Raw genomic sequence first — 15,171 nt, 5'->3', positions numbered from 1 at the left:
AAGGCTGCTTCAATCTACCAGATGATTTGGCCTTTGGGAGACTTCTCTGCAGAGAGAGCGAGCAGAACCTTCCAGAATGAAGACGGTGGGCCTTGGTAGGCCACTTTGGAGGAGGAGGATCTGGGAAGAGGGGAGCCCTAGGAGACAGGAAAAGATGAAAGACCCCTTCTTGATGATCACAACCAGCCCAGCTGTGAACACCAGCCAAGGACTCCTGCTCTGACCGGGCAGATGTGTGTTCTGGATGATTAATGGGGAATTAGTTAGGAGCAAAGGGGAGGGGAGAGAGAGACAAAGGCATGTAGGAATTTGGAAGGAATAGAGGGGCAAGAGGCAACAGAAAGAGGGGAGAAGAATGCAGGATGATAAGATATTTACTGTCTATTTGGGGAGGGAAGGCGAAGAAGAAGGTAAGGAATGAATGAAAGTGGTGAGGGGAGAGGAGGAGGTGAGGACAAGGTGACCAGTCTTGGGGTGAAGGGTGGGGAGTTTGCCTAGGGAATCACATATTGTCTTCAAAAAACCCTGCTCCCTTAGTTCACAGCTCATCACTAGGAACTGGGGGTGCCAGACAGCACTTCGGTGGAGACCAACCCTGTTGCCCCTCTCCTGGAAAATGCTAGCAAGGGAATAGGGCCATGCTTCCCTTTGGGATGCTGATGAGCAAAGTGGGGCCCCTTTGGCTGGATCCATCTAATCACCTTAGTTGGGAAAATGGAAAATCATACTCAGCCAGGCCAGAGGCCTAATGAAAAGATTGTTGTTTAGTTACTAAGTCGTGTCTGACTCTTTGCCACCCCGTGGACTGTTGCCCACCAGGGTCCTCTGCCCATGGAATTCTCCAGGCAAGAATTCTTGAGTGGGCTGCCATGCCCGTCTCCAGGGGATCTTCCCAACCCAAGGATTGAACTCGCATCTCCTGCATTGCAGGTGGATTCTTTGCCACTGGATGCTAGAGGATTATTACAATCGGTAATTGATACTCATTTAGCTGAAATGCTAACTTCTACAGAGTCCTAAATGGGGTCCTAGTAGCCTATTGCAAGGCCATTTTCAAAGGAATGACTTGTCACCTGGGAGAGAATAAGGTTAAAAGAAGCTGGGCTGTGTTTCCTGGGGTTGATGGGGTGTGGCTGAAAAGGCCATGTGAGACACTGTGTTGTTCAGGGCCCAAGTGCTTCCCTTGCAGAAAAGTGGCTCTTGCGTAGCTAAGAGGCCCTTCCCAGACTGCCCTTCGAGGGAGGGCACCATGACAGTAGGGCAGGGTGGGGCTGCTTGAGCGTACCCCTGCCCACGTGGGGAAGAGTCACATTCTGTGCTTCAGGCTCTCGATATGCTTCAGGTACCTTTGTCATTCCCATGCATAGCATGGAGAGGTTAGTCACTCACCCAAAGGTCTGTGAGCAGTGGGTGACAAAGTCCTCTCATGGAGGTAGGTCTCTGGGAACTAGGCCTCTGTGTCACAATCCTGCAGTGATCCTGGACAAGGAAACCCCTCTGAGCTTTGATTTCCTCAGTTATAAAACCTAAGAGTGTGGGACTTTCCTGGTGGTACAGTGGCTGAGACTCCATGCTTCTAAGGGTAGGGGACCCAAGTTCAATCCCGGGTCAGGGAACTAGAACCTGCATGCCACAACTTAATAAAAAAAGATCACCCATTACGCCGCTAAACATCCCACGTGCCACAACTGAGACTGGATGCAGCCAAATAAAGACATAGAAATAAATATTTAAAACTAAGCAAAAAAAAAAAAAACAAAAACCTAGCAGTGACCGCCTCAGGGTCGGCAGGCCAAACCAGACAATGCATGTCACACTTCTAGTGCTCGGCACAAAGGAAGGCCAGTGATAGCTGTGACCAGTGGTGTCCTCAGCATCTGTGGGGCGATTGCTCAGAGCAGTAGCCCCCAGGCCTGGAGGATCCGAGGCTCCAGCCCAGCCCCCTACCCAAGTGAGAATACCCCTTCCCCGGTCTCCACTCAAACAAGTCTTTGGAAAAAAAAAAAAAACATAACCTCTAAGAAGCCATCACGAAAATCCTTTAGGAAATTCTGAATATTTATAGATTTTTTTTTTTTCAAAATTTCAATTTACGTAAAGAAACCCGCCTGAGTCAGGCTGGGAGGAGCGGTGGGAGGTGCGTTGTGTAGCGTTAATGCGGAGTTTTCCATCGTCAAGGAGGCTGAATTGCCTGAATGATGGGTTCTCTCTACATGACACTCAAGCCCTAATGGCAACAACAGGAAATAATATCTCACTGGGTAACTATTTACATTTTTTTTTTTTTTTTACAAGCTGTAAGAACTCTGAAAAGTCTGCCTCACAGAGGACTTGGTTTTCCTCCCTGGCACTTAATATCTTTCAGCGGCTGGCAATTACTGCCTTGGCCAGGAGCCCTGATTCAGCACTACCTGCGTCTGCCTAGCTTCAGACACAGCCCCGGGCACCGGGAGGCCAGAAGAGCCTGGGGCACTGTGAGAGCAAGCGGGCAAAGCTAGAAGGACCGGCCTTACTGGGGAGCCCACTCTGGTTGCCCTTTCTTCTCTGTTCTCACAGCTCCGATTCTGTTCTGTTATTACACTCATCACCTGGCACCTGCCAGTATTTATTGATCCATCCTCCCGCTGGACCGCAGATGCTTCTGTATAGCTCTCATCCTCTTTGTATTCTGTTGCCTAGAGGGATGTCTAACCATTGTGGTCACTGCAGCTAACACGAGAGCCAAGCATGTGTAAGTGCTTTGCACGATTTCTCTTCTTTAGTCCCCACTGGAGCCCTAGGAGGTAGGTCGTGTGGTTACCCCATTTCACCCAGGAGGATGTGGAGGCACAGAGAGGTTAAGTACCCCCGCCGCCAATTTGAGCTGGTGGGGGATGGGGGCTTGAATCCACGCAGTCTGAATGCCATCCATGTCCAGTGCTAGTTTGTTGATGAATGAATAAGAACTTTACGGAGGAGGGTTATTTAGCTCTGTCTCCCCTCTCCGTGTAAACAAAAAGGTGGATGACTTAGTATTTTTCAAAATGTCAACTGTATGAGCCCATTAAAGGATCTTTCCCCAAATACCTGTTTGCATTCATCATCTCGCAGCAATTTTCTGAGTTATTTTGGGCAGGTGTTTTTTCCCCCCTGCTTTGACAGATAAAGTCGGGGCCTCCAGAGCTTCTGGGGGAGCCTGAAGTCACGTGGTAGTCCTGGCAGAACAGGGCCTCCTGGATCTCCTCTCACAGCCCCACCACCACGGGGATGGGGAGGTGACTCCCTTTGATGAAAGAAGGAGGAATTACCTCCTTTCCCTCCCCCACCTTGAGTTTCCTTTGGAGAAGTGGTGGGAAGGAGCGGACAAAGGAAATGTAGACTGAAGCTTATCTTCCAGCCCCGTGTTTGATCATGGTCCTTGAGCTGGGTGCTTTGAAGAAGTGGTTTCGTTTATCTCCTATCAGCCCTCAGGGAGATAGGCAGGGTGGCTAGGGGGTGGGGATGGGGGCAGCGAAGGAGGGGGGTGCCAGGAGGTGTGCTTTTGAAGTTCCCTCCCTGCACCAGCCCCACCCCATGCATCAACCTTAGCCCTGGGCAGTCACCCTTGACGACTTTGTTCCTTTGGGCCTTCAGGTTTCTTCCAGATTCCCCTTTTAAGTTGCAGATACTGCTGGGAGGAATCATCCTTTAGTAATCTGCCAACACCTTGGCTGTGATTAGCAGAGAGTGTTTGACCCTGGGTAGTAATAACATTTATGGAGCCTTACGGTATGCCGGCCTGTCTGAGCTCCTTACCTGTAAGAACTCATTCACCTTTCACTACAAACCGATGAGGTAGGGAGTGTGCTTGTTTTTATAGGTGATCCCCTGAGGCTCAGAGAGGTTAAGTAACTCACCCAAATTACACAGCTCAAAAGTGGTAGAACCAGGATTCAAATGCAATATCTGTTTCTGAGCTAATCTGAATGCAGGCCTGAGAGAGCAGCAGGAAAGCTAAAGACTTCAGGGACTTCGCTGAAGGTCCAGTGGTTGACTCAGTGCTCCCTGCGCAGGGGCGTGGGTTTGAACCCTGCATGGGGGACTAAGATCCCACCTGCTGCATGGCACAGTCTCATTATCAATATCAGTTCAGTCGTTCAGTTGTGTCCGACTCTTTGCGACCCCATGGACTGCAGCATGCCAGGCCTCCCTGTCCATCACCAACTCCCAGAGTTTACTGAAGCTCATGTCCATTGAGACAGTGATGCCATCCAACCATCTCATCCTCTGTCATCCCCTTCTCCTTCTGCCTTCAATCTTTCCCAGCATCAGGGTCTTTTCCAATTAGTCAGTTCTTCGCATCAGGTGGCCAAAGTATTGGAGCTTCAGTTTAGCCTCAGTCCTTCCAATGAATATTCAGGACTGATTTCCTTCAGAATGGACTGGTTGGATCTCCTTGCAGTCCAAGGGACTTTTAAGAGTCTTCTCCAACACTACAGTTCAAAGGCATCAATTCTTTGGCACTCAGCTTTGTTTATAGTCCAACTCTCACATCCATACATGACTACTGGAAAAACCATCGCCTTGACTAGATGGACCTTTGTTGGCAAAGGTTTTTAAAATGCTGTCTAAAAAATAGCAAATGACTTCAACCATCTTCCAGAATACTGCTCTTCACAACCAGGTTTTTATTTTTATTTCCAGCTAGTGGTAAAGAACCCACCTCCCAGTGCTGGAGACTGAGAGACACAGGTTTGACCCCCGGATTGGGAAGATCCCCTGGAGGAGGGCATGGCAACCCACTCCAGTATTCTTGCCTGGAGAATCCCATGGACAGAGGAGCCTGGCGGGCTATGGTCCATGGGGTCACAAAGAGTCAGACATGACTGAAGCGGCTGAGCACTCGCACCAGGACTGAGAATATGGTAGAAAGGAAGCTGACACAGAGAAGGGAATAAGGTGAACTTTCATTTCATTAATTGAACTGGATTGAATGAATTCATTCAAGTACTGTTTATTGGCTACTTGGTAGGTGCAGGCCTGAGGTGATCCCAGGGGAGATAAGGACCACGGCAGGCCGGCCAGTCCTGGTCACCTCCAAGACATGCACATTTCTGGCTCCTAAAAGGCAGGGAAATCTTCTCCTTTGGGCACCTGTGGGCTTCTTTTGTAGATTAAAAGAAAAAGTCAGGAGGCTTTAACTGAAATCGTGCTCATTACCTTGTACTTTAGTTGCCCATTATTCTTTTTTTTTTTAATTTATTTATATATTGTTTTTTAAATTGAGGTACAGTTGACTTACAAGATTATATTCGTTTCAGGTGTACAGCAGTGATTCACAATTTTTTATAGATTATACTCTATTCAAAGCTGTGATAAAACGTTGGTTGTATTGCCTGTGCTGTACCGTATATCCTTGTGGCTAATGTATTTTAGACATAGGAGTTGATTCCAGTTGCCCACTGTTCTAAAAAGCATTTGCTTCATGTTCAGTTCAGATTCTACCACATTTACTGAGCACCTCTGGGTGCTAGTATGCATCATTTCAGGTGTGTTCATGCATCATCTCTCATTTGTGTATAAGGGGAGTCCAAGAGCAGGGTGGAGGCCCCAGGAAGGGAAGCAGGGACCAGGGTTCCTCAGATGTCCTGCCCCCGTGCTCTAAGCACACCCTCCCAGCCGGAACCACTGGGGCCCCAGAGATCCTGGTAGCAAACCAACTGTTTCAGTTGCACAGGGCAGATGTCACACCTGCTTCTGACACCCGTGGGCTTCAGCCATGAAGGTGATGATAGTTCTCTGATGCCCACCCCCCCTTCTGGTGGATAAGCCTCTCAACTTGCCCAAAGCAGGCCCTTTGCTAGGCTGGCCTCCCAATTAGCAGGGATGTGCAGCTTCAAATTCATTTCAACAAACACGATTAGAGAAAAGGGAAGAGCTGCTCAGGCAGTGGCTCAATTACCGCTGCTTGTATTTGATAAAACCAAATTCCAAGATGTCAGAACAATTTCGAGGAGTGTTTATTTCCATGGCCCTCTGCCAGCCTCTGCTGGGAGATGGAAATCCAAGAGGCGGGGTCCCAACCAAGCCGCTGGCTGCAAGTATCCAAGTATATAGTAGTCCATTCAGAGTGGAGATTTACATAATAAGCCCCCTTTAAAAATGATTTAAGCGATTACTTTTTTTGGAAACATGCACTTATTTATTTATGATTAAGTGCATTCCCATGGCGCAAAATTCCCAAACGATGAGAATGAGCATTGAAAAAGACCTCCCTCTCGCAATCCAGTTCTTCTCCCCCATGCATCAGTGCTGTGAGTGTATTGTCCATCCTTCAGAGGTATTCTGTACATACATTAGCAAATACATATGTATTCTTCCTCCTTTTTATACACGAAGGGCAACACACTGCACACAATGTTCTGCACTTGCTTTTTTTAAAAGCTAATATAGTTTGGAGATTGCATCATGGGCTTCTGCATTTTATTTATTTACTTTTTTAGTTTCACTGCACTGTTACATGGATGTGTGATGAGTTTACTTGGCCATTCCCCTGCGGGTGGACATTTAGATGGTTTCCAGTGTTTGTTCCCGCGGTGAATAACCATACATATGTTTATATGTGTATTTAGACATACAGTAAGTACCCTACAAATGAACCATCAAGTTTGGAACTTTCAAAGATGCAAACATCCGTTCCATCAACATCAGGCGTGAGTGAAATCGCAGCTTGCCCTCCGTCTCCTATTGCTGGTGGCGATCCTTCAGCTCTGCCATCTCCCACCTCCTCTCTCTCCTCCAGTGACTCTTCTCCCCTCTTCACTCGATGCCACCCCTGGATGCCCATCATTGTACTGTCTTACTGTACTTTTCAAGGTACTGTACTATAAGGTTAAAAATCTCTTTGTGTGTTTGTTTCATATGTATCTCTTGTGTGAAAACTACTATAAACCTATTGTAGTACAGTATTAACAGTATTAATACTGTTACAGTATTATAAACCTATGTATCTGATTGTGTTAGCTGGGTACCTAGACTAACTTTGTTGGACTTATGAACAAGTTGGACTTACAAAAGCGCTCTTGGAACAGAACTTGTTTGTATGTGGGGGTCTTACCATATATATAATATATATCATTCTCCATGTGTGCTAATAAAACTATAGGGTAAGTTCCTAGGAATAGAATTGCAGGGCTGAAAGCTATATGCGTTCAAAACAAGCCCCTTTCAAGAAAGTAGGTAGGACCCAACACACCCTTGGAGTGAGAAGTTCAGCCGAGGGACTCAGGGAAGAAAGCCAGGGCAACGCCTCCAGGAACTTCTGGGCCGTTCATCTGGAGAAGGGTCAGGAAGAAGGGTTCCATTTCCATCTCTGGATTTAAGAGAATGTGCCTGCTTCTCTAGCTTTCCTCTTCCTTCTCGTCCCACGTTCTCCCTCATTTAGCAGAAGGAAGAGGAGAGGAAAAATTACGTCCAGCCTCAAGGAATCCATGATTTTGATAAATACACATTTTAATATTGCCAACTTTCCAATCAGTGAACCCCAACAGAAACGCTGGATTGTCTGCACCTTTTTTCGTTCACGCTCACAAGAAAGCAGAAGTTCGTGCCAAAGATAATCCGTAAACTGCTATTGTATCCATGGAGGTTTGTATCTGGTTCTCACTGTGAATTTCCAGCATGAGGCTTGTGATGTGTCTGAAGACATCAAATCATGACATCAGTAATTACTATTAGCAGAGTGCTTGCCAAAGCGGCTGAGCAGTCTTCACTTTGTTCTTATTTGAATATTGTATTTTTGGATAGGTATTGCCTGCAGAATTCAAAGGTACCAAGGGCATGGGTATGTAACTTCTCAACAAGGATTGAGATGATAAGAGTTTTCTGCTTTATCGACCATTTGCCAAGAAAAAAAAAAACTAAAAAAAGAGCAGCAGATGATGCTGTTCTGCAGGTGTTTGGACACCTTAGTTTCTTGCTGCAAAGAAGCACAGGAAAGCCTCTGTCTCCTCTAGTTCAGGCCCAGGGCTGGGCCTCTTTGGTCCACTGAGTCCAAGCTCACTTTTTGTGAGTGACCTTGACCCTGTGACACTGGGAGGAATCAGGACTGCATGGAGTATTGATGGGCCATAGAATCAGGATAAACGTTCATTCCAGACCGTCTAAAGTAGAATTCTAGGGGTATCCCTGGTGGTCCAGTGGCTAAGACTCCATGCTCCCATTGCAGGGGACCCGGACTCAGTCCCCAGTCAGGGAACTAGATCCCACATGCTGAGACTAAAGAGCCCATGTGTGGCACAGCCAAAATAAATACTTAGATATAAAAAAAGAATTGTACCATCTTGAAGACCTTTCTCAGGCATCCTGAAGGTACCCCTTCCACGTTTCCCAACGTCCATCTTGATACATCGAACACAACTGCTTTCTGCCAGGTGTCTTTGTTTTTCTCATTCATTTCCTGAAATAAATAATAAATCAATGCACAAATGATAAAAACAACAGCAACAACCAAAACACACACACACACACACACACACACACACACAACCCAAATAATCCAAACCAGAATAGTACAGTAGCTGCAAACGCTGGGGAGACCGTGTCCTTTTCCTTATGATGTTTATGCCTGTTCCACATCAGGCCCCGGGTGAATTTTTCCCCCACTGCAGTCGACATGCATAATGACAATCTCATTTATGACAGGAGACATGTTTTTGTTTTAAAACAACTGACAGAGCTGCGAGATGGGGAACGACAAGAAAGTGCGATTGGGGGGGGTGGGCGGGTGGGGCTGGGGGAGGCGGGCAGGAGGCTGGTGAAGGAGAATGGCATTTTCTTGATTAAAAAGCTGGAATCCATCCTGTGGAGCAAGTGAGGAAAGGCGTCCAGGAAGAACGCTGGGGTGGGGCCGTGACATAACAACAGTCCTCTGAGGTCTGGACGAGGGGACTTGGGTGGCCTTTGAACTGCCTCTGATTGGGCGGTGTCAGAAGGGACCATGTGTATGAAGGTGCAGAGAGAGTGTGGACAGAGGAGAAAGGTGAATTCCGCTCTCCAGCCCACCTCTCCCTGGGTGATGTCTCCGGTCAGCTCAACAAGCATCCATGAGCCCCTAGAGGTCTGCCCTTGACGTGCTGACTCCCAGTCCAGGCAGAGAAGTGAAGCCAGAGGCCCTGGGAATCACGGGAGAACAGGGAAGTTTGTACAGATGGCTCCTTTCCCCTCGGGTTTAGGGAAGGGAAATACAATGCTCTCACCTGTGTTTGAGGAGCTGGCTCTTTCCTCTGGCCAACCACTGGGAGTTGTAATCTTTTCCTTAGAGCTGTTTAGAACTGTTCCCCCCTAAAAGTCTGGAGGGGAAAATGATAAAAGATGAAGCCTGACCAGGAGAGGAGAAACAGCAAAAATCAAGAACGATCTAGAAAGTGAAGAGAAAGGAAGAACTTGGATGAGAAAGAAGTTAATGACTCCACAGTAAGAGTAACTTTTAAAAAAGTCTCCCATAGAAAACAGTTTTATGGCTACCAAAGGGGAAAGAGGATGGGGGAGGAGCAAATTAGGAGGTTGGGATTAGCAGATACAAACTACTCTTGTGATATAAGTAAACAACAAGATCCTACTGTATAGCACAGGAAACAATAGTCAGTGTCTTGTAATAAACCATAATGGAAAAGAAAACACAAAGTCACTGGAGATAGTGATCAGATCCAGGGCTTATGGAAAGGAATTAGAGTACTCCTGGCATATCTTATTAGAATGTATGTGTGTGTGTGTGTGTATGTGTGTGTGGTTGGGGGGTTCTGTGTGGGAAGGGAAGGGTTGACCAGAAGCAGCTAATTCCACTGAAGGATTGTTAGCTATTTCTCTCCTTGATTTCTGGACATGATTAAGTTGATATGGACATGATATGGACATGAGTTTGGGCAAACTCTGGGAGACAGTGAAGGACAGGGAAGTCTGGCGTGCTGCAGTCCATAGGGTTGCAGAGTCAGACATGACTTACAGCGACTGAACAACAACAGATGTTGATATAGGATCCATTGGACCACTGGGTTAACTCAACCAGCTTTTCTTTCTGAGACTGGCAGTGATACAGCTCTGGGCAACAAAGGCAGGCGATCCAGGTCTGCAGGGCCCTACATCCAGGAGCCTGCCCGTGCCCAGTGGTGGGGCCAGGCTGCCTCCACTTCTTTAGCTCAGACTTGCATAGGATGGATGGTTAAAGCATCGGGTCAGCTCCTTCTTTAGGGACATAAATTCAGACCTTCTTAAAACACCACCCCCTAAACCACCCTGCAAACAATGCTGAACATTGGTTTCTTAAACCCCAATATATTTTGCCAAATAAGAGAGTGTTAATACGCCTCCCTCCCCTTCTCCGAATGAATTGGATTACTTAAAGCATCTTTTCGGAGACGTCAGCAGTTTAATAGAGGCAATAAGTCAGGGCTGCCCTTGTGCTTTATTTTTCTGCCAGTATTTAGTTAATTAAAGAATGCAAATTAAAACACCTTAATTTATATAATATCAATACCAACGCCTTAAAACATTTGGCATAACTGCTCTGGCACGTCCCTTACATAAACTCTTCAGAGCAGTGCTAATAAAAATGAAAAAGGTTGTAAATCACATTTAATTTATTCATCTTCTGTTTGGTACCAAAGTGTATGCCAAAATCAAGTTATTTATGAGCACGTCATAACAATAGGCACTTTTGTTGGTTGCAAATGACACAAAAGGTTTCTCTGAGGGATGTGTGTTTTAATTTGGAAATGTCTCCAGGTGCCTCTATTTTCTGGGCTCTGATTTCTAAAATTGCTAAAATTTTTGCACCCAGAAAAAAAATAGATTTAGATATTGGAAAACATATAGAGCCTAAAAATACGGTGACATCTGCTCAGAAAGACACCTGCAACCATCTGCGTGTAGATAGATGTATACACCAGACGTCCTATGGCACATGAGTCTTCTGGTGAGATAAAAGGTTGGTGATTTATATCTGATTTCTTAAATATTCCATTAAGAGGATTATCTCACAGGAGGCTTGGATACAGATGACATCGGAAGGGATTTGGTGCAAACCTGCTTTTTGAGAAGTGACCCCATGGACTGTAGCCCTCCAGGCTCCTCTGTCCATGGAATTCTCCAGGCAAGAATACTGGTGTGGGTTGCCATGCCCTTTTCCAAGGGATCTTCCTGATCCAGGGATTGAACCTGTCTCCTGCACTGCAGGCAGATTCTTAACCATCTGAGTCACCAGGGAGGCCCCTAAACAGAGATGAACTGCATGTATTTGAATAAATAGCCAAACACCCATCTTCCTCTTTCCCCTCCTTTGCTGATATACCTTTCTTTCTCTGGTGGATCGGAGCCTAGAGTACATTTTTTTTTTATCTAACCTGGAGAATGGCGAAGCTCCCTAATGCAATTAACCTTGTTAATCTCACTACTTCACCCAGCTTTCTTTCACCTCCACTCTTTACTCAGTGTTCTGTGGATCTCAGGGCATGTGGGACAGTGAACAGAAGTTCTAGAAAAACCCTCTCCATCCTGAAAACCCCAAGAAAATTCAAGAATGAAATGCCCTAATCAACTGGTGGCTTCTCTACGTGGGAGCGAAGAGCCCAGTGCAATCCTATGCCCTGTTTTATTCATTTTCTTTTTTTCTTTATCTGTTAACCATCTTGAGATACCAGTTAGCTTCCCTTGCACCAAGGTGCCCAGAACTCACAGGAGCTCCACCAGATACTCTAAAATTTAAAGGAAATACACTTCTTGGATATCACACTAACTAGTAGCTCAAGGTGGTTAACAATTTCAACATTAAACTGAGTTACATTCAGTTTGATTATGTCAGTCCTTGGGAACCTGGGTATTCATCATCATTTAAAATTTTTTGTTTTATTTATGCCTGTGCAGGGTCTTTGTTGCTGTGCATGGACTTTTCCTGGTTGTGTGTGAGCTCCTCAGTGGGATGGCTTCTCTTGTTGTGGAGCACTGGCTGTAAGGTGAGAGGGCTTCAGTAGTCATGGCTCATGGGCTCTAGAGCTCAGGCTTAATGGTTGTGGCAAAGAGGCTAGTTGCTCTATGGCATGTGGAATTTTCCTGGACCAGGGATCAAACTCATGTCCCCTGCCTTGGCAGGCAGATTCTTTACCACTGGATCACCATAAGTCCCTGTTCATTATCTTTTAACATGAACATTACAAGCTTAGTAGAAGAGGTAGAATATTGGGATTCCTCACTTGGGATGATGACGCAGATGTGGCAAATGGCATCTGTCTGTGATCTTAAGATTCATGGGTCCTGAGCTGCCACTAGGGCTGTGGGGAGGCCCTGCAAAACTCCAGAGGAAATGGGTCCTGAAGTCTCTCTTTCTGATCTTAAAAACACTGATAGGCCTCCTTGAAAACACCGACAGACATTGGTTCCCTTTGGAGCTCATGGGATGCTCTGGTTGCCTCAGACTCACTGCAATAGTTACCTATAAACTCACACTCTTCCAGGTGTATGTTCCTTTTTTTGAGGCGGGGAGGGGGTGTGCCAAGCAGAGCCAGAGAAGATCTTAAAGTTAGCTGCCCTCCCATTCCCTCTCAAAATTCCCCTCTACTCCCTCAACCTCCTAGTGTCTCACTGAGTCATGGGAAAAAAGAGCCTGTTGTGGCAGACAACCTAGCTTGAGGGGGTGAGCTGAGCTCTGAGGACATCTGGCATCACAATCCCTCGGTGGTAGGATTGGAGGGTGGTCTGTAAGCACTTTCTTGATGTGTTGGTGCTGAGCCTACGTATCCTTGTGCGTGATCGTGGACATGTTTCTCTCTCCTTTTTTCTTGCTACATGTCATCCTTAAAAGCTAAGTTTTACCTTTATACTTATTTGTACCTCTCTTGCCTCCATAAAAGATTTGAGGTCCCTTACTATCCAAAACACAGATACAGTATGACCCAAAGCCATAAACAAAGTAACAAGATCAGGGTCAAGGACAAAGGAGGAAGGAGGAGGAAGAAGCAGAGTAATTGCACCAGAGAGGGAAAGCTTCAATTTAGGAAAGCAAATGCAATAGAGAACAACACTCAGCTCCCAACTCCCTGGCACCTTGGTGGGCAGTGGTCAGCTCTTGTAATCACTGGATGAGTGCACCCTAAGGGCAGGTTGAAATGCCTGCTGGGGGCTCAGTGCTCTGTGAATTGGTCAAGCTATTGCATCTCTTGAAGTCTCTGCTTCCTCACCTATAAAATGAAGATTCACTTGCCCATGATAGGGGTCTTAAAAGAAAGGAAAGCGAAGTCACTTCAGTTGTGTCCGACTCTTTGTGACTCCATGGACTGTGGCCTGCCAGGCCCCTCCATCCATGGGATTATCCAGGCAAGAGTACTGGAGTGGGGTGCCATTGCCTTCTTCAGACAGAAGTCTTGAGAGAATGCAATTCAGTGATGAGGACAGTAGCTCCCTTAGCGTGGACTGTGCAGCCTCTCTTCTAAGTGTTTTGCACAGAAAAATTTAATCAATTCTAAGTTTGTTTTTTTTTTTTTTGCATTTTAATGTCTCTGACATTGATTTCTTAAAAAGAGCATTGTATCACAGATTATTTTGCAGCATTTTTCTTTTGTTGTTGGACGTGAAATAAGGGTGTAATGTAGATGATTAGATGAAATGTGTTGTTAACTCATTCAGTCCTTACAATAACTTTATGAGGTAGGTGGTGTTTTTGTCCCATTTTACAGATGAGGAGCTGAGGCAATGTAAGATTTAAATGATTTGTCCGAGGGCAAGCAGTGCAACTAGGAATATATCCTAGGCTGTTTGACTCTACTGCCACACCATACTGTGGCCTTTCATCAAATAGTTCAGCAAGAATCATTTCAACAAAAATTTCACCGTTATGTACCGGAATGTACTTACCTGGTCCCTTTAATGGCTGTGTTTTCTGAATGTTCTATTATTATATGAAGTAATGCTGATACTATTCTTACACATTTATTTGTACAAATGTTCCTTACACACCTGTTTATTGTCATCTGACTTTGCTTGCAAAATATGTAAAGATAAATTATGTAGACAAATTTATCCATCATTTCTCTTATGACTTCTGGGCTCTGATTTTTATGCTTTAGAAAGATCTCCACTCTGCAATCATAGAGTAAAATGATTCATTCGTGAAAATATTTTTTTTACTGTTAATAGAATTACAGTTCAGTTTGGTTCGGTTCAGTCGCTCAGTTGTGTCTGACTCTTTGCAACCGCATGAACTGCAGCACGCCAGGCCTCCCTGTCCATCACCAACTCCTGGAGTTCACTCACACTCACGTCCATCAAGTTGGTGATGCCATCCAGCCATCTCATCCTCTGTCATCCCCTTCTCCTCCTGCCCCCAATCCCTCCCAGCATCAGAGTCTTTTCCAATGAGTCAACTCTTCGCATGAGGTGGCCAAAGTACTGGAGTTTCAGCTTTAAGCATCATTCCTTCCAAAGAAATCCCAGGGCTGATCTCCTTTAGAATGGACTGGTTGGATCTCCTTGCAGTCCAAGGGACTCTCAAGAGTCTTCTCCAGCACCACAGTTCAAAAGCATCAATTCTTCGGAACTCAGCTTTCTTCACAGTCCAACTCTCACATCCATACATGACTACTGGAAAAACCATGGAATTACAGTATGATCCAGTAATTCCATTCCTGGATGTATATCTGATGGAAATGAAAGCACTTACTTGAAAATATACATGCAACCCAATGCTTCCTGAAGCATCATTCACAGCAGTCAAGATATGGAAGCAACCTAAGTATTCATCAACAGATGAATGGATAAAGGATGATATGTGATACATATATACAGTGGACTATTATTCAGACATAAAAAAGAATGAAATGTTTCCATTTGTAACAACATGGATGGACCTAGAGGGTATTATCCTTAGTGAAGTAAATCAGACAAAGATAAATACTGTATATTGTCATGTATATGTGAAATCTAAAAAAATAAAATGAATGTATATAACAAAACAGCAACAGACTCACATATATAGTGAACAAACTAATGGTTACCAGTGGGGAGAGGGAAGGGAGGAGGGGCAAGACAGGGGTAGGGACCACAGGTACAAACTACTGTGTATAAAATATACAAGCTACAAGGATATATTGTACAGCAGGAGGAGGACTATAGCTAATACTTTATAATAACTAAGTGGAATATAATTATAAAAATATTGAATCACTA

At 45.3% G+C, this 15,171-nt stretch overlaps 1 long non-coding RNA gene across 1 annotated transcript; it reads left to right on the top strand.

The window, feature by feature from the left end:
• The first annotated feature begins 8,719 nt into the window (after positions 1–8,719).
• Positions 8,720–14,957, top strand: LOC133239992 (uncharacterized). The gene is made up of 2 exons (XR_009734071.1): positions 8,720–11,966; positions 14,143–14,957. It is a non-coding gene; the product is annotated as an uncharacterized LOC133239992 (long non-coding RNA).
• The last annotated feature ends 214 nt before the right edge of the window (positions 14,958–15,171 follow it).

The sequence above is a fragment of the Bos javanicus genome, chromosome 27, assembly GCF_032452875.1.
Source record: "Bos javanicus breed banteng chromosome 27, ARS-OSU_banteng_1.0, whole genome shotgun sequence".
Taxonomy (NCBI): domain Eukaryota; kingdom Metazoa; phylum Chordata; class Mammalia; order Artiodactyla; family Bovidae; genus Bos; species Bos javanicus.
The sequence above is the reverse complement of the archived record's forward strand: the minus strand, read 5'-3'. Positions and strand labels throughout refer to the sequence as shown.